The following is a 20,344-nucleotide window of genomic DNA, read 5'->3' as shown; positions in this document are numbered from 1 at the left end:
CATAACATATAACTGCATCATTATCCTAATGTAAAGCAGGTACGCATGTTGCATTACCCTAATGACTATGTGTCCATTATACAAACTACAGAATAATGTACAGGTAAGAGTAAGCAGTGCTAACTGTAGGCTTCAGTTATAAATTACACAGCATTGCACATTGAAAAAATGCAAGAGTTAGAGAAGTACAGATTGCATAGACAGTGTATACCCATATTGCTGTAGACATCACAATGCCACTGTCCATAAGTACATACGTGACAGAGAACACAGTGAAACACAGAGAATCCATATAAATACATATGTAAAGGCTACTGTTGAAGGTTAGCATGGAACTGTTACCATGCATGTTAGCAGAATACCATTTCGATCCATATGTGGGCCACCAAAACCACTGAAAAAATGGTTATGACCACTGGCATGGATACATAATAATATGTGCAGAACAGTCATGGTACAACACTAAATGAATGAATGGGTACTGTAACTGAAAAAAAACATATATTAACAATGAAAGATGGAATTTGTGGGTGTCCACAGACAGGAAAGCATACATATTTGCGTATTCAAGGGATCAGTAGATGAATGAGTACTGTAAGTAAAGAGTAATACAATAACAGTGAAATGTACATTTGTGGACAGCAGTAACTTCAGACTGACTTGCTCATTGATTAGCCAGGCAAGGCCAGAAGGCTAGGCAGATAATAAATACCTACTCATTACAGTATATTAGTAAATTTCTACACAAAAATCAATAGTAAGCAAGCCAAAAGTTCATAGTGACTACAGAAACTAATGAAAATGATTACAGAATTTGTACTAGCACAGTCTACTCACTATCTTGAACAAATATTTTTTAAGTTAATTCGTTAAATCTCCATTTCAATAGGTACTACATCAAGTAATATTAATGAGGCTAATTATCATGGAATGTCATCAAATCCCATTAATCTGTGAAAGCACAAGCTGGACAGCATAACATGGTGAATACCAGGTATCATGCATGAACTGGCAGAGATACCAACAGGCTGAATGGACATGAGGTGCACCTATTATTAATGTGATGTTGCAAGAACCACAATAGAAGCACTAAATTCAAAAAGTTGTGGTGTGAGTAATTGTAGTTCTTTTCATTCTAGAGGAATAGATGGTACCTGATCTGCTGTGAATGGAGCCGTGGCTACTGTGCAAAAACTGGACTAAATTTATGCACCCAGATGGACTTGAGAGACCCCCATGTATGATTATTTACAGGGGATATGAAGCAAGGATGTTAGACCAGTGAGAGCATTTCCTACCGCAGATATCTTGGATACCAATGCAGAAGACCATCAGTTATGAATGTGTATCTACCAGACCACCATGAAAGTGAGGCAGTTGTGTGATGACCTGCATTGATGGCCTTTTCAACAGTTATAGGAATGGTTGGATGAAGTGTAACACACTCTGATAAAGGAGTTCAATAAATAGAATGGTCCAAATCCTAACACCTGATTCTGTTGTGATGCATATGGTTGTAGCCTGTAATACCACAGCTACAGTCTTGCAAAATACATGACTGTTTATTGTAAGTATTGGAGCATATTGGATACCTGCAATCATTTACTATAAAATTGCCTTCCACTCTATCAATTCAACACATAGACATAGTTAATAGAGAAAAAAACATCACTATAGTTTTTAACAGTACCTGGGTTTCCATGATCCAAAATCTGGATATATTCCTGTTGTAATGCTGAAGGAATTACCACTTTAGGACTTTCATGATGATTCCATCTTCCATAATGAGCTTGTCTTAGTAAGGAAAATACTTCTGTATGTCAAGTGGTAAACTGGTTTGTCACACTGGCCATCCTTGACTGATAAAATATTTCAGCTTCTGAAGAACAGTGTTTAAAGCTGCGTGATATCTGACTTCATCAAGACGTGATAAGGGAAAATGTCTGACTTCCATGACTTCAAGGTCTGGATTCTCATTGTCATGCCGTTCTGTTGCTTGTCTGCATGCTCTTGACAAAGCATCTGCAAGGTAGAGATATTTGCCTTTTGTATAAACAATATGTAAATTCTACTTTTGCAATTTTAGCATCATGCATTGCATGTGTGCTGGGTCTGAATGTATTGGCTTTTTCAGAATTGTCACTAGAGGCTGGTAATCAGTCTCTATTTGAACAGGTTTGCCATAAATATAATTACGGAAGTTCGAACATGCGGTCACTACTGTCAGAAGCTCTTTTTCAATTTGCGCATACTTTATCTCAGTTTGGGTTAAAGTTCTGGATGCATAAGCTACAGGTATGCCTTCTTGAAGATGTGCTGCACCAAGACCATACTTATAAGCATCACATGAAAGTGTTACTGGTTTGTGAACATCATCATATCTCAATGTGGATGGGCTGGTAATTTTCTGTTTCAGAATGTCAAGTGCTCTTTGGTGTTGTTCTAACCAGGGCCAGTTTACATTTTTGCATGTCAGCTCACTCAACAGTGCTGAAAGCTCACTCAGGTCTGGGATGTACTTTCTTATGTAGCTGACCATACCTAGAAAACATTGCCAAGATCTGACATTTTCTGGAAATGGCATCTCAAGAATTGCTGCTTGCTTAGATGGATCTGGTTGTAAGCCAGAACTGGTAAACAAATGACCCATATAAGTAACTTTTCTCAGCTTGAATTTGCATTTCTAAGGGTTCAGTTTAAGACTGAATTCACGTGCATGGTCTAGGACTTTCTTGAGGTTTCTATCATGTTCGTTTTTATCATTGCCCCCTACAATAATGTCATCTACTATGATTACACATGGATAACCTGAAAAAATTTGCCCCATCACATATTGAAATCCTTCACTGACAGAATTTATCCCAAATAACATTCTGAACAATCTGTATCTATCAAATGGTGCACTAAAAGTTGTTAATAATGAAAAATTGTGATCCAGCGAAATTTGCCAGAATTAACTTTTTGCATCTAAGACTGAAAAACTAGTGACATTTGGCATAAGAACTACTACTTCTTCTACTGTGCGCATCAGATGATGAAGATGTTTAAGTACTTTGTTTAAGTATCTTGGGTCAACACACATTCAAATATCATCTGACCTTTTCTTATGAGTTACGACCATGGAAGATACCCATTCAGTCGGTTCTTTTACTAGAGTTATCATACATAAATTCATCATTTTGTCTAGTGCTGTTTTCACTTTGGTCTGCATTGCTACCAGAACCTTCCTGGCTGGTCTGACAATTGGGCTTACTTCATGGTTTAACTTCATAGAATATGTGACTGATAGTTTACCAATATCGTCTTTGAAAATGTCAGCATATTCACGAAAAATAGTCTGTGTAAAACGATCGTGGTTTTGATCTATATGGTGGACCTCCTTATTAAATGAAATCACTGCCATTCTCAAACTGTCTTTGAGGCCTAACAATGACTGCACATGTCTTTTGACTACATAAAACTGCAAGTCATAGCTGTTCCCAGCAGAATGGCATGTGAGAACTACTGCGCCATCAGTTTGAATCTCTTCACCACATAAGCAACTAGTTTTGCACACTTTGCTGAATCAAGTTTCTCATCAGCTTGTACCTTGGCAAACATTTGTGCTGATATAACATTGTGCTTGGACCCAGTATCTACTTTAAGCTCTACAGTTTTCCATTAATCCATAGAGTACAAAATATTTCTCTCTTTGCTATCAACTGATAATCTACTGTGTTAACATTTTCATCAATCACAGAGACACCATCAACATAGAAAGTTTGCTCATGACTTTCTGACCTATTTGCTTCTTTGGATGCTCTCTTTTGACTTGCAAAGCCTTTTGAAATTATTCAATTTTTTTTTTACATTTGTGACATTGTTGACCAAAAGTTAAGCAGTTTTCTTGTTTAGGTTCAGGGTTGCCTCCAATATTGCAGCAGTTAACAATAAGGTTGTTTGTAGTTGCCCTATTTGGTTTATGGTTAGGGTTAGAAGCTGCCCTGCTCAGTTTTTAGTTAACTATGAGGTTGAGTGTGGCAGCCTTTGATTTTATTTATTTTTTTATCTTAGCATTATGTTGTACACTATCGGACTGGTAGACACTGTATGGACGCTTTTCTCATTTGTAAGCATATTCGTGTGCTTTTCTGTAAGCTCATATATTTGACAAATCTCTATGGCTTGGCTCAACATTAAATCAGTATCTTGAAGCAAATGCATCATTATTAACACCACACACAAGTCTGTCCTTTATCAACTCATCTCGCAAATCACCAAATCTGTAAGTTTTTGCTTTATTTTTCATGTCAAAAATATATGTTGCTATAGTTTCACCAGGTTTTTGATTTATTGTGTAAAATATGTGCTTTTCCTTTGTAATATTCATTTGAGGGTTACACATTTCACTAAATTTATATTTTAAGCACTCAGGGTCTTCCCGTGTTTCAGCAGGTCTATATTGAATGTTCGAACATTGAAAATTTAGAGTGTGATACGGTCGACACCATATGATCGGATTTTTGAATGTTCGAGCATTGTAACAGATATCTCCGTACAGCTCGGAATGGGAAGATTTTCCTTTTCTGCACTGTAGTGCGATCTCGGAGTTGGCATATTTAAAGAGCGGGGGGTAGTGTGGGTGGCACAGCCCCCCATGTGGGGGGTGTAGGGGGTTTGCCCCCTGCTTAAAATGTTCAGGTAGATGTTTTGTGTAGTTTATTTTTTTTATTAGCTATTTGAACTTTTGAAAGTTCGATCATATAGTGTTAACCATATGACAGTCGAACTTTCAAAAGTTTGATTATCTAATATAGACCCGTTTCAGCCTGTATCACAATATGGTGGTTCTCCCCCTCCCCTACATACATAGCAGGTGCATGCACAAATGAGTGTTCCCTCTCAATGGTTTCTGAGCCTTGTAAATTAAGAAGTATAAATGCTCTTGTACATGTGTCTTTAAAAGAAAAAGCAGCCTGTATGAAAATATATTCTTGTTCAAACACTCGCCACTTCTTAACAATATTATAATCAAACACCAGCAGCAGGTCTGCGAAATCCCTCTGCCATAACAACAAAATACGTTTAAATATAAGCATAGACCTGGTACTTGTAATTTTGCAAAAATGCACAACAATCACTTTGAAAATATATCGCTTTGACACTGCAAACACTTGTGAAAATTCCAGAAACTTTGGACACTTCAAAATGTTTTAATTAATGAGAAAAAGTAGTACACTGCAAAGAAATGTGATTGTTTTAGGCTTTCTGTACATTTTAAACATTTTAGAAATTTATTTCAAATACTTGTATCAGTAGGTCACAATTTTGGACATTTTGTTTATCTTGGTTATTATTTTGAATGTTTTGAATGCTTCACCACTTATTCGGTGACTGAAAAATCATTTAAATCAATTTAAGTACCTTTGAATAACCGCTGACCTGTTTGCAAGGTCACTACAGTATATTCCTTTACTTTTAACTGCGTGTATCATGGCTTGTGTGTTGCTTCAACTTTGGATCCCATTCTGGCATCATGTCACTTGTCTCAAGCGTTCAAATGAGACGCTGAAGCAATGTATAGGTTCAAGATATTTATTGCACATAAACATGTCAGGAACTATAATTAGAACTTGTATTTAAGCTAACTGATGCACTCATTACTTTGAACACACTCACATGTGCATCTCCATTCATGACTGCATTCACTCTGGCTGACTGCACAAAATGGTACTGTTCTCACATGTGCGCAGTACCTATATGCACATGTTATCTAGCTACAGTAGCTGAAGAGGAACAACACCCTCAATTCTGTTCTTAAAAGTACTCAATTTTATTTATTCTGCTGCATTTATTACTGCTTGGTAGTAGCCTGATTAAATTGTAACTGTTATTCTAAGTTGTTTGGTTTAAGCACTTGGGCTTCATACAGGTTATTTTACATTAAGACGTTTTGTGGTCTGTACTGTTGTGGCAGGACAGGTAGCTTACATCTTTCTAAGCTGGGAATTGCTGATTGAAGGCACAGTGTCTGCTATTCTGAAAGTGTATTAGTTCTGGCTTAAGCACTTGGGCTTCAGGCCAGTTATTCTACATTAAGAGGGTTTGTGGTCTGCACTCTTGTGGGAGGAAAGGCTGGATTCTGCCCTTCTGAGCTGGTAATTTCTGGTCACAGGCTTATTGTGCTTGCTTATTTGAACTGTTTCTTTCTGAAATTGGTGCCCTTGTTGCTGTAGCATAGACCAGATTCAGGTCTGCTGAATCTAGTTTTGTTTGTATAACTTGATCACTGATCCAGGCCATCTTTTTGGGAGAAGGTTCCCCTGCACCCTAGTAGCAGGAGTGTGCAGTTAGAACTTGTCTAATTGAAGACTGCTGGAAAAGGGGTCAGTTTTGAGCTGTTTTTCTGGTTAATTGGGTAACTTGTTTAAATCAGTTTGCTCGTTTTCTATTGTTTTATATATATATATATATATATATATATATATATATATATATGTATATATATATATATATATATAAATATATATAAACCACTTTATTCATCTGCTTTTACCGTATTTGTGTTTCTTCCTACTTTATTAATAGGGGCATTGACTACAACTCTGATCTGCGATATATAACAATAAGTATACTTTTCTGTACAGTTAAAGTGTTTTTTGATTGTATCTGCTTTATTTTCTGAAAAAAAAACAAAAAAAACAAAAAAAAATATACTTGTTTCCCACCTTTCTAAGCTAGTATAGTTCAGTTTTCAGGTTAGTGGTGAATTCAGGGCTGTGTTACAAATCTTTGTGTTTGCCCATACCTTACTTGGATAGAAGGAAGTTTCTCTGTTCACCTGTGAGAGAGGAGAGCTTTGAGCAGCCTATCTGTCTCTGGAGGAGTGGTTTCAGTGCAGAAATTAGTAGTTTATTGGCCATTTTGGGCTAATTTCTATCTCTTTCATTTCCATGCTATAAGTACTGCATTTGCCCGGTTTTGCGCGCCGGGCAGCACTGGTTAGTTAGGGTAAAACTATTCCCAGCTCCACAGTCTCCTCTTCAATTTTTCACTTTGAACTAGACAAACTTTCAACTTTAGCACTCAAGCCATTCATTTCTCAGCCTGGCACTTGCTCAAAACTCATAGCAAGCACTTATAAACCCTAGCACTAGACCCTCCTGTACTGTACAGTAGGACAAGGCTCTCTATTCAACCTTAACAGCCATCCAGTAAAACAGTTCACTGTACCTATCCAGGCATGTCCAAAGGGCAGTTTCAGGTGTACTCTCCAGTTCGACTGGTGAATCTGGGCATTTTGAGGCAATGTGACAACTGCCTCATGTACACAGACAACCCTCTCCTCCTACCACCAAACACTAATACATGCGAGAGATGCAATTATACAGTCAAACTGGAGGCTAACCTCTATCAACCCAAGACTGGATCAGACAGTCAAGAGGAGAAGGGAAATACTTGCATCGCACCATCAGTCTCACATAGACCCATTAAACCAGCACCGGCAAAAAACACACATAAATACATGAAAACATACTCAGAGGGTCTAAATAAAAATCTGCAAAACAAACAGAGACCTCCAAAGCAAACATCCAAGCAACCTCCACCCCCAACACAAACCATGAAACACATACTTCACAAAATCAGGGTGCATTCAATCACAGCCCTTAAGGCAAAATAACATACCCAACATACTAGTAATAGGTGACTCTATAGTCAGGCACACTGATGTCCCACTAACTAGGCTGGACAAGGAGAAGGTTGCAGTTAGCTGCCTGTCGGGTGCCAGGATCCGCCACATAACACAAGCACTCAGGTCACTCCAGAACAAGTACAAATATGACTCTGTCATTGTCCATGTTGGTGTGAATGACCTGAGCCGTACCTGCCTGGACTACATGAAAAGAGACATGGAAGAGCTCTCTGATCACGTAGCCCAGGCCAGTATGACCCTGAACCTGAGTAGCATCCTGCCCTCATCAAGAATGATACCACGGTATAAAGAAAAAAATTCTCGATTTCAACAATTGGCTAAGTTTCTGGTGTCATTCAAAGGGGATCCAGTGTCTGTCTGCCTGGGATGACATGCTCGACAAGCCACGCTGCTTCACTAGACACAGCTTGCTCCTGTCACCCTTAGGCTTTCGAATACTGGCCAAGGCTCTTGCCACCCCCATAGTGCCTGTTTTAGGCAAGGCTCAAAAGACAAACCCACTGCCGTAAATAGCACAAGTAACAACAAACTGAGGGTAATGCTACTCAATGCCAGAAGTCTAAAGCTCAAAATGCACGCACTCGAGACACTCCTCAGTGTGGAGAAAATCAATATATGTGCAGTAACAGAAACCTGGTTTAATGCTCCATAGAGCACCCCAGCACTACCAGGCTACAACTCATACCATACATTTCAGCCACAGCACCCAAACCGAAATACAAAAGGCGGGAGCATATCCATATTCATCAAGGATACCCATATCTCCAGGTTAGTAGCACAGTACGATGCTTCAGAGATCATCCACGTGGAACTAACAATGGGAAAACTGCAATTCAAATTGTCGCTTGCTACAGATCACCCACCATGTCCCAGGATCCCCATTCCACCTTTCTGGAAGCACTGGGAAACATAAAGGTCCTACCAAACACCCTAATATTGGGTGATTTCAATTACCCAAACATTAACTAGGAGAACTACTCAAGTAACTCCCTTGCCCAACATTTTCTAGAATTTACAAACTCAAACACCCTGGTTCAACTGGTCAACACTCCCACCAGAGGAGACAACATATTGGACCTGGTTATCACCAACATGGGATACCGGTGTTCCACACTGGAGGTAAGTAAACCCCTCGCTGGTTAGATCTGACCATAAACAAATCACTTTGGATATTCACATTCCGCCCCCACCCCCGGACAAGGAAACCACTGTGAAAAACTTTTCAAAAGCAAACTTCAAGTTACTTAAGACCGAGGTGGAAAGTTTCAAAGTCCCCATGCTGAAGGATAATGCTGTCCAAGCTGCACAATCCTTTACTAATGCATTCTACGGGCACCTACAAGACTGCATGGATCGTGCCATCCCAAGCAAAGCCAAGACTCACTCCTCCAAGAAAAGGAAACCAGTCTGGTGGACTCCTGCTATAAACAAGCTATACAATAGAGGGAGGAAACTAGTGCAGAAAAGAGTAAAATCCCAAGAAGGGAAGACATCCCTGATCAGTATCAGCAAGAAACTATGATCCCTCATAAAATCATCCTAGGCGAGTTTCGAAAGAAAAATTGCCAAGGACTCCAAAGATAACCACAAGGCATTCTTTAGCTATGTCAATAATCTAAGTGGCAATGCTCAGATCTGCTCGGAGTTAGTGCAGAATGGCACAAAATACACTGAACAGACTGATATTGCCAACATCCTGGCAGACAGGTTCAGTGGAAACTTCACCCCGCTCTCTCACCCTCAAAAGGGCCCATAGCCATACCAGAAGAATGTAGAGTCCCTGAAATCACAGACACTCAGGTTAAAACAGCCCTCTCCAAAGCCAGAAACACAACATCAATGGGACTGGACGGTGTCCCAGGCTGCGACCTACACAAGCTCAAAGATTAACTAAACCCTCACCTAAACACATGGTTCAAACTCAGCCTCTCCACAGGGTATGTACCCATAGAATGACACACAGCAACAGTTATTCTGCTCCACAAAGGTGGAGCCACAACAGCCCGTGGGAACTATCACCCTATAAGCCTGACTAGCTTGGTCTGCAAAGCTATGGTGCGCATCATCATGGAACTCATTAACAGAGACATTGGGAACCTCCAAACACTGGACCCTACCCAGTTCAGCTTTGTTAAGGGCAGATCATGCCTCCTAAACCTGGTGGACTTCTTTGAGACAGTTACCAAGTCTATAGATGAGGGAAAGGTGGCACACACAGCCTACCTAGACCTCGCAAAGGCCTTCAATACCATTCCCCATTCTGGTATTATAGACAAGCTCACCAGCCTGAACATAAACCCCTACATCACACGATGGGTTGCCAACTGACTCATGGACAGAACCCACATGGTGAGAGATGTGGGGGCTAGGTCCGACTCTAAACTGGTTACAAGTGGCGTTCGCCAGGGCTCAGTCCTAGGACCCCTCCTGTTCAGCATATAATTCTCAGAGGTACAGGCAAGGATAGGAGGACTATGGCTGACCAAGTTTGCAGACAACTGCAAACTAAGGGCTATAATTGACTCTCCGGCTGACACAGACATCCTCCAAAAGGGTCTCACTGAGATGGATACCTGGTGTCAAAATCATGGCCTCAAGCTAAATGCCAAAAAGTGCATAGTCATCCCCTTTGGAAAAGACAAAGTCCCACAAACTACCACATAGGTGGTAGTCCCCTAAATACAGAATACATAATATAGGATCTGGGGACCCAAGTCGATAATAATCTCACCTTTGATAATCACATTGCCAAAGTGGTTAGAAAATCCTTCTATGTGGCCCACCTAATCACAAAAGGGTTCACATCCAGATCAAAAGAGGTCATTGTGCCCCTCTACTCATCACTCATCAGACCCATCATAGAGTACAATGCCTCATTTGGAATGTACTTTACAAGACACCTGCAGCAGCTGGAAAGACCACAGAAGTACCTCACCAAGAGGATCACTGGCCTCAAACAGATGCCCTATGCAGCTCGAATGAAGAAACTCCAGCTGTACTCGGTTGCATACCGCCTACTCAGAAGTGATCTCTGCCTGACAGAAAAGGCCATGTCCAAACCAGAATTGATGGACATGCTCCACCTAAAGAAAACCTTATCCCTTCGAGTCACACGCTCTAGGGATCTAAACCTCACCACAATAATAAATAGGACCTGCTGGAGGGATAGATTCCTGTCCCAGAGAATTCCCATGCTTTGGAACAAGATTTCAATCTACATTAGGCAGAGCTCCTCACTAACACTCTTCAAAAGAAACCTTGACGAGTGGATGGGAAACAGAAAGTTTACCCCGGGGATCAGTTCAGTGGCTCTGCTGGACAGAGGCACAGGGAACTAATCTAAGGGGGCGGTGAAAGCCAACACATTCTGGCTAGGCTTATAAATGCCTTTGGGCAGATAGCCTAGTACCTACCTATGAACCTATGAACCTATAATGATTTACAGTACCTATGCACCTGTGAATTCCTAGTGCTGACTACAACAGGTATAATAATGAGCCACTCACTGCGCAGCCTTGAATTGTATGTTTTTTTCAGCTATGACTGTGTGCTATGTCATTCTTCATATCCTCATTTTGCTACAGAGAAACCAGGAGAGAAAACCACCCTTAACATAAAAAAGAACTAGTAACTACCAAGGCTGCAGGGTAAAATGTCAAAATAAATTGTACCAAAACAAAAGCAAGTTGAAGTAGTGCATGGTGTTTAATATACCAAATGGTGAGTGTTTTCACAGTACAAAGACCATTTCATCAGACCTACATACAAAGAAAGAAATAACATTTAAATACACATGCAAACCAATGAACAACAACTAATGAAAAACATCATAATTAGTGCAAATTGGCGAATTTAATGATTTAAGCAAAAAAGAACCCTCAATGCATATACAGCATTCCAAAATGCAATCAACATCTCAAGTTACATATATATGTCTGTTTCGGTTGTTGCACATATGGAATGCTCTAAAAGCATTATCATATCCAAAAAAAAATTGTCTGGGTCCCAGAGCATTCAAAATCACAAATTTGTTTAAAAATGTCCAACAACAATAAAATCCAGAGTACGCCTTCTTTGTAGTACTTCCTGACCCTTGTACCATGAAAAGGTGGGCATGGCCCTGGTAAGGAAATCTTGTGATTATCATCCAATAGGATGTCATATAACTGCTTGATTGCATATCTAATAAACACATTCCACAATAAAAGATTAAAGCAGTCCAATGTTTGAAGAAATATATAAATAATATACCGTGATAAACAACTATCTGTAAAGCCTAATCTAGAACCTATACAAATATGTAAACACTCAGCAAATATAAAAACACTATTAAATATTTACCAAAAAAGCAGGTTCCAATACAGAACTGGAAAATGCATTTAAATCCATGGAATAAAAATGTATATATCTGTACGCAACTCGAAAAATCATGTTGTACTAATCTCACTAGCTAACACTAAATAAATCACAATCTAATAAAAAATAAAATATTAATATTACACCAGTAAAAAATACATATATAGGTTATATACAAATTAAAAACATCCCTAACTATTGAGGAAGTGGTTGTGTCTTCAATATAGGTTTCAGGGAAACAACACCATTTAACCTAGGTGTCTTATATGATCGTAGCTCTAAAATCCAATGTGCTCCTTCACCTCAGTTTTGTTCTTAACATCACCTCTCCTAATATCTGTGTAAATCAGTTCTAGGGCAAAAAAATTTAATTTGTGCTGTTGACTGGATTCCCTGACATGTGAGGCTAGAGCATTACTCACTTTGCAATTTCTTAAGTCATTCAGATGTTCCAGAATCCTGCATTTAAAACTTCTGATGGTTTTCCCTGTGCAGAGGCCATAACAATGTACACAAAATGCATAATAAATCAAATTCTTGGTTCGACAATCTGAATAGAAATAGAATAATGTAAAGGTGGATGCTCAAACAAATAATAATTAGAACAGATATAATGACAGGATTTACACCTTCTACATGGGAATGTACTCTTATACGGGGAAGGGAAAGATTCAAATCCCCCAGCTCTTATAACACATCTCCCTCTTAAGGGAGAGATTATTCCAAAAACAAAACATGGGTGTCTCCCCTACAACTTCCTTAAGTTCAGGGCTACTTCCTAGTATCCCCCAATTCTTCCTTATGAAGTCACACACCAGACTGACATTGCTTGAATAAATAAAAAGACATTTCACTACACTATTCATATGAGAACTGTTGCCACCTCAATAGGTGGTTGGAGGTGTGTCTGCAAAATAAGGTCTGGCCTTATCAGAGTATTTAGATACATGCTTCACTCTCTTGTAGAGAGTAACATCTATGCAAAAAATGTTGCTTGAGTTCAGAAAAAATATACTCAAAGGAAGTATCATCATTATGTAGCCACATAGCTCTAAGGAACTGCTCTCTGAGGACATTCCTTGGGATATGCCTTGGCTGCATACTGCTCTTATGAAGAAAAGATTTCTTCTTACATGGCTTCTTATAAAGTTCTGTTCTGAAACTACCTAAAGTATCCCTGTTCAATGTTATATCAAGAAAATCTATAGAATGACAAGAGGTTTAAACACTGAATTTAAGAAAATATGTAGCGTTCTGCAAATATTCAATAAATTTGTTGAATAATTCTTGTGTGCCATTCCACAACAGAAAAATATCAATAAAATGTTTATAGTGGATGATATGTGGGAATAAAATGTTGTTACTCAGCACCTGACTGCATTCCCAATGAGCTAACACTAAATTGTCATAGCTATTGGAAAAAGCAGTGCCCATAGCTACACCTACTCTCCACAAATAAAAAGTCTCTCCAAATACAAACACATTATTCTCCAGAACCAGTTCTATTAAGGTACATATAACTTCAATCTTACTACTATAAAATCTACCAAGTCCTGTAAAAATTACCTCACATATTCTACTCCTATAGTGTTGGGTATCAACGTGAATAGCAAAGTCACGTCTAAGGTTACAAATAACAAATCTTGGTTAATGGTGGTTACATTCATCTTTTTATATAAATCAGTCATGGAGTCTTTAGTATCTTTGAGGACAGAACTTGCTTCATCCGATATATGACATAGTGTTTTCTAAATATAAATCAATATAGGTTATCTTACCCAACCTTTACTGGAGTGTATTGGGTACATAGGTGGTCTATTCAAATTTTATGGACCTTAAGAAGTCCATATAATATTGGCATGACAGGATATACAACAGAAAAATAGTTATGTAAATCCTCAGTAATCATGCCTGTCATTAATAAATCAAACAATAAAAACAATACCCTATCAACTATAGCTGACACTTGATGTTTAGAAATAGGTAGATAGGTAGTTTTATCTTCCAAAAGTTCTTCCATGCTAGTAAGATAAAAATTATTACCCATCACCACAATGTCCCCACCCTTATCTGCTGCCCAGATTTTGATTTTGATGGAATTAAGCCTTTTTAACTCCTGTATGGCAACATATTCATTTCCATAGAAAGAATGTGTATGACTATTCATCAGAGCTGACCTACTTTATTCATCACAAACAGTGGTAAAAGCTTTAACAATTGGATGTATTTCAGGGATAAAAGTGCTAATTTTCTTGAAGTCATTCATCACAGGTGACTAATTAGGGAACAGCAATGATAAAGTTCCTAGTAAACAATCTAAGATCTGCAAGTATCTGAGCAAGATCCAATCTCTGTGCAGGGACAAAAGAAAGTCCTCTGCTATTTGTAACAGGGACACAAAGCTCCTTAGTGGTTAGTGTGGATTCTTATTTGATGCCTGGAGAGAGAGAGAGAGAGAGAGAGAGAGAGAGAGAAGGAGAGTCCAGCCCCAGGACTGGAGTGTGTTCCCTGTCTGCTCTTAAGGGAAATTGTGCTTGGTGCAAAGAGCTGTATCTGAAAATAGTCTGTGTGTGTATCCATTTTTGTTCAAAGTGAATGTTCCCCATCAGGGTTAGTGGTGAGGATTGAGGCTTCTTGATTACTGGCCCAGAGGAGGTACGTCACATATTGGTGAGCAGTGGTGTGGATATTAATTGAACTTCTGTAGCCTGTACGCAAGTGTCACTGAAGCTGTGTGTACTGTTAGCAGCAACAAGGTAAACATACAGAGTTTCATTATCACAACAGTTTTAATTATTTAGAAAGATAACAAGTCTGGTGATGGGGATTGGTGATGGGGATTTGCGGGCCTCAGAAACAGGACAGTTCACCTTTTCCTCAGAGGGCTTAAAAACCTGTCTGGAGTTAAAGAGACTTGAACTAGAGGCCAAACATTTGGAATTCGAATCAGTGGAGAGACTGCGTCAAGCAAAACATATGGAATTAGAATCAGCTGAGAGACTGCAGCATTTGGAGGCCGAAGAATATCAGAAACAGTGCCAACATAAGAGGTCATGGAGGTAATGGGGAAGGGGATAACCAAACCCCAGAAGAAATAAAGGTCAGTAAATTTCTTCCACAGTTTACAGAGGGTGATCATTTTGATAGTTTTATTCATATATTTGAAAGAGTATGTAAACAGTATAATGTTGACCAAGGACTCTGGGTACAGTTTATAAGGCACCCTTACTCCATGGTAAAGCTGTAACTGCTGTTTCTAAATTGTCTGATGCCGATTGTTTAAGCTGTGATAAAGTTAAACAATGTTTATTGGAATGTTTTAAGTTAACATGTGAAGCTTACATAAAAACATTTTCTGAGCATAGGTGCAAGACAGATTAAAGTGTATGTGATTATATTGTTGAGTTAAGCACTTATTTTCATAGGTGGATGAGTGAGTGTCAGGCCATCACTTTAGAAAGGCTGGCAGACATTTTGGTGAGGGAACAAGCCCTTAGCACTTTGCATGAGGACATGAGAATCTGGTTGGCAGACCGGGAGTGTAACTCTGCAGATGAGCTGGGGAGAAAAGTGGGGATCTCTATTTAGAGAGCAGGGCATCACTGCACAAGAGAGGGATACCCAGTGCTGCACATGGAATTAAGAGAACACATGATGGGCAGCCTAAACACCCCCAACAGAGTCCACCAGTAATAGGGAAAGCCACTAGTTCAGGTGCACAGCCAGGATCAAGGTTTAGATGTTTTAAATGTAACCAGAGGGGCCATGTATTATACAAATGTCCACTGAAGCAAGGAAGGAAACAAAAGGTGAGGGAGATTGCAAGTGTGAATAACAGCATGTCAGTGGTAAGTTGTCTAGAGACAACAGGGGTACCAAACTATCACCAGAGTTTGAATGCTATCTTAATAGATGGAAGACAAAAAAGCTGCTAAGAGAGACACAGCCTCTGACATAACCATTGTGAAGCCTACAGTGGTTAAAGGAGCAGTACTTGCTTGGGAAGTCCATTCCATTCAACGTTTTAGGAACAACCCCATTCCAAATACCTTTGGCCAGTTTTCATTTTGACTGGGAGGGTGGAAAAAGAAGCAATAAAGATGGTATGTTTGAGGATATCCATGAAGGTATGCTGATAGGGAATGATTTTGATAATGCAATACCTTGTGTGCATGCAGTTACACACGCACAGGCTTGGAGACAGGTATGTGGGTCTGGTAGCCTGTGGGAAACCCAGACAGACCTCACACCTGAAGCTGGGAATGGTGATGTGGCTATTTCAAGGAGGGAGCTACCCTATTAGCAGTGAGCCTGAAGGTGAGCCACAGCTGCTGGTAGATACTGATGTTCCCTTGGACAGGGTGACTACATGGGCAGAGGTGAGTGGTAGTACCCAGACTGACAGTGAGGCACCACTGTCAGATGTTATCAGATTTCCTATGGAAGGGGATCTAGGAAGGGTCACAAATATAGAGTTGAGACAGGCTCAATTTTGGACCTACATTATGAGGATTGAGAGACGTAGCTAGGGAGGCACCTGATGCTCAAGGAAAAGGAGAGTCTGTATACTGGAACAAAGGTTTACTGTATAGAGAGTGGACCCTTGAGGGAGGGATAGAGCGTGAGGTAATGCAGCAGTTGGTAGTGCCTAGAGCAAACTGTCTGGCACTTCTAGCCATAGCCCATGACATTACTTTTGCAAGTGATATAGGCATAAAGTGTACCAAGAGGCATATTATGCAGAACTTTTATTGGCCTGGGATTACAAGGGATGCAACAGAGTACTGCAGGACCTGTGAGCAGTGCTGAAAAGTCGGCAAGGCAGGAGACAGTATCAAAGTTCCTTTGATGCCTTTGCCTGTGATTGAGAAGCCATTTTAAAGGGTAGCTATGGATATTGTGGGGCCTCTGAAGACTCCAAGTTCCACAGAGAAGAAATATATCCTAGTGGTAGTAGATTATGCTGTTAGATAACCTGAGGCAGTGGCTCTGTCCTCTATTGAGACAGAGAAGGTGGCAAATACTTTGTTAGAGATTTTCAGCAGGGTAGGTTTCCCAAGAGAAATACTGACTGAAAAGGTTCCAATTTCATGTCAATCCTACTGGCTTGTCTGTGGGAGCACTGTGCAGTGAAGCACCTAAAGATCACCACCTATCATCCCCAGACTAATGGTGTTTTGGAGAGATTAAACTATACAGTAAAGACCCTGTTAAGGGCATTTGCAGACCAGTTTAAGAGAGAATGGGAAAAATATTTTCCCCATCTGCTGTTTGCATACCAAGAGGTACCCCAGGAATCCACAGGTTTTTCACCCTTTGAGTTACTGTATGGGTATAGGGTTAGGTAGCCCTTGGATCTGATTAGTGATGAGTGGGAGAGTGAGTGTGAATAGCACAAGGAGTCTGTTGTGGCATATGTCCTAAATCTCAAGACAAGGTTTAGGGTGCTCATGGGCTTGGCCCAGGAGAACCTGGCAGGAGCCCAACAGCAGAAAAAGGTCTTGTATGACAGGAATGCTCAAGACAGAGAGTATGCTATGGGACAGCATGTTATGGTGCTCATTCCTGTCAAACTGCAGGCAGCTTGAGAAGGACCCTTATAAGTGGTAAGGAAGATCAGTGATGTTAGCTACATGGTAGAACTGTTAGGCAGTATGCAGGTGCACAAACTGTACCATGTTAACATGATGAAGCCTTACCATGATAGGGAGGCCCTCATGTTGAGTATTTCAGTGGGTGGCAGGAAGAGTCTAGGTGGATCTGGTGACTGATCTCCTCAGTGAGGTTTGGACTGGCATCTCAGTGGAAGGGGTAGCAATCCCAGGTTTGAGAAATCCAAGCAGAATTTGGAGACATATTCACTGGGAATCTTAGCACCAGAAGTAGGGTCAGATATGCCAATTCAGATGGCATCTCAAGAGATGGTATAGGTTAATATATTCCCAGCCAGGATCATTCTTCTCAAGCAATGTTTTTCCAGGGTCACTTGAGAAACTATCTTGAGTCTTCAAAGGGGGGAGAGATGTGATGATGTGAAGTAGTGCCAGCTATGCCAGAGGGAGTATGGCAGTGTATGTGTAATATTTGCCAACATAGCTATCTGGAGTTTCGTAAAGAATTTTATGCCATGTTTTCTCAAATTGATTTGTACAGATGCTTGTGCTAAGGATGTATTTATAAAACTGCTTGTGTTAAAAATGTACTAACAGTGGGTCCTGCTGGACAGAAAAGAAATATACATGTATGTCAGGCTGCATTGTGGTAACTAATGAAATGTATATATCTTAACAGAAGATCCTGGAAGGGAACAGGTTAAGCTCAGCCCAGCTTACCTTAGGAAAAATAACTTGAAATTAAATTACCTGGTTTAAACCATAAAGATTATATTCTACGGGTCTGAATGCAGCCAGAGATGCAACGTCTGTGAAAACGAGGACTAGGAATCCTGCTATTTTGTCCTTAGTGGTGAACTAATTTCTACAGTGGAAGGGTGGAAGTGTTGAAATGTTTTTTTAGCTTCCAGATGCTGTAACACTTCTTAGCAAATCACTATGTATGTGTATTGTGACACATATGTGTAAGATCCTGGTTTAGCTTCCTGTAAAGGGGGTAGTGTGGGAACCACAGAGTAAAGTGACCAGATGTGATTCCATTCTGTAATCCAGCACCGAAAATTTTATACTAGATGAGACAGAAGTCTCAGGGCAGTCTGTATGTGAAACCTGACAAGAAAGACCACTCACCCACATCACCTTGGCTTGATCTATTAAGTAGGGAACAGTAATTCTTTAGATCAGTCAGAAAAAATATAGTGAGATTAGTTGAGTATTGTTTTTCTGTATCTATGTGAATCTTTCCACCTGTGTTATTTTTACTATTTCCTGTTATTGAAAATTTGATTTTTATTGTAAATACATATTCAGTATTTTCATGTTCTTTTATTATTTATTATTAAATATATTTCAGCTTTTCATTGTGGCTGGTCTTTTACAGAATATCTTAACCTTTGAGAGTACTTATATTTATTTGGTGACACTGTGGCTGCTTCTGAAAGTTTTGCTGTTCAGTCAGCCTTATCATTGTTAATAGTATTAATCTCACTCCGTGTAATTGGATACCCTGTTAGAACCTTAGAGTAGTTAGCTGCTGGCAGTGGAAGTACCTTATAGCCTGGGCAGAGGGTTAGAGTAGATAATCTCTGCCAGCCTTCTTCAGGTATGTGTGTTTGTGTGTGTGTGTGTGGGTGTGTGGGTGTGTATGCGTGTGTGTGCGTGTGTGCGTGTGTGCGTGCGTGTGTGTGTGTGTGTGTGTGTGTGTGTGTGTGTGTGTGTGTGTGTGTGTGTGTGTGAGAAAATGAAATCTCAAACAGTTTGTGTGTCAGCTACTTGGAACAGGGACACAGAGCTCCTTAGTGGTCAGTGTGTATTCTTATTTGATGCCTGGAGAGAGAGAGAGAGAGAGAGAGAGAGACAGAGAGAGAGAGAATTCAGCCTCAGGACTGGATTGTAATCCCTGACTGCTCTTAAGGGAAATTTTGTTTGGTGCAGAGAGCTGCATCTGAAAATACTGTGTGGGTCTATTTCTCTCAAAGTGAATGTTCTTCCACCAGTGTCCATGGTGAGGATTGTGGCAAAACATATGCCATTCCCATTCCTGAAACACTTTTTGGCTGTGTAGTCACAGGTAGATATAGCCACATGCAATATGGAGGGTGTCAATGCTTTCACAGTAGCTGCCCCTCCCTAAGTGTTTCTTATGCATCCATTAACGTTTGTGGCACAGTGAGATCATTCATAGTTGCACACATACATGGAAATGCATGTTATGTATGGTTGAGGTGCACCCACTGTTCAGTTACACATAGCGTGTGCAACACTGTTATACATACCTTCCTCTTCACTCATTGATTAATAGGGTGTGGAGTCTATTTGCATTAAGACCAATGACTGTATGCTTGTATCCACATTGTCTGCATTGCTGTGCACTGACTGATTTTTTAGCCACACTATGTTGATGTTTACTGATTGCTTTCTGCATGTTTGAAACATGCCCTGCATGCATTGTGTCCTTGCTGACATATCCACGTTTTATATGTGAGCCATCAAGAAAGCAGTGATACACATTAACTCCTTGTCACACGTGTATGTGACATTTTCATATTAACCAAGTGTGTGTATGTTGCCTGCCATGGCAATAAGCCTGTACATCACTGCATCACAAATACTATTTCATGGTGAGTGTGTGTGTGTGTGTATGCGTGTGTGTGTGTGTGTGTGTGTGTGTGTGTGTGTGTGT

The sequence above is a fragment of the Protopterus annectens genome, chromosome 12.part0 (genome assembly GCF_019279795.1).
Source record: "Protopterus annectens isolate FY-2018-M chromosome 12.part0, PAN1.0, whole genome shotgun sequence".
Taxonomy (NCBI): Eukaryota; Metazoa; Chordata; order Ceratodontiformes; family Protopteridae; genus Protopterus; species Protopterus annectens.
Note: the sequence above shows the minus strand (reverse complement) of the source record.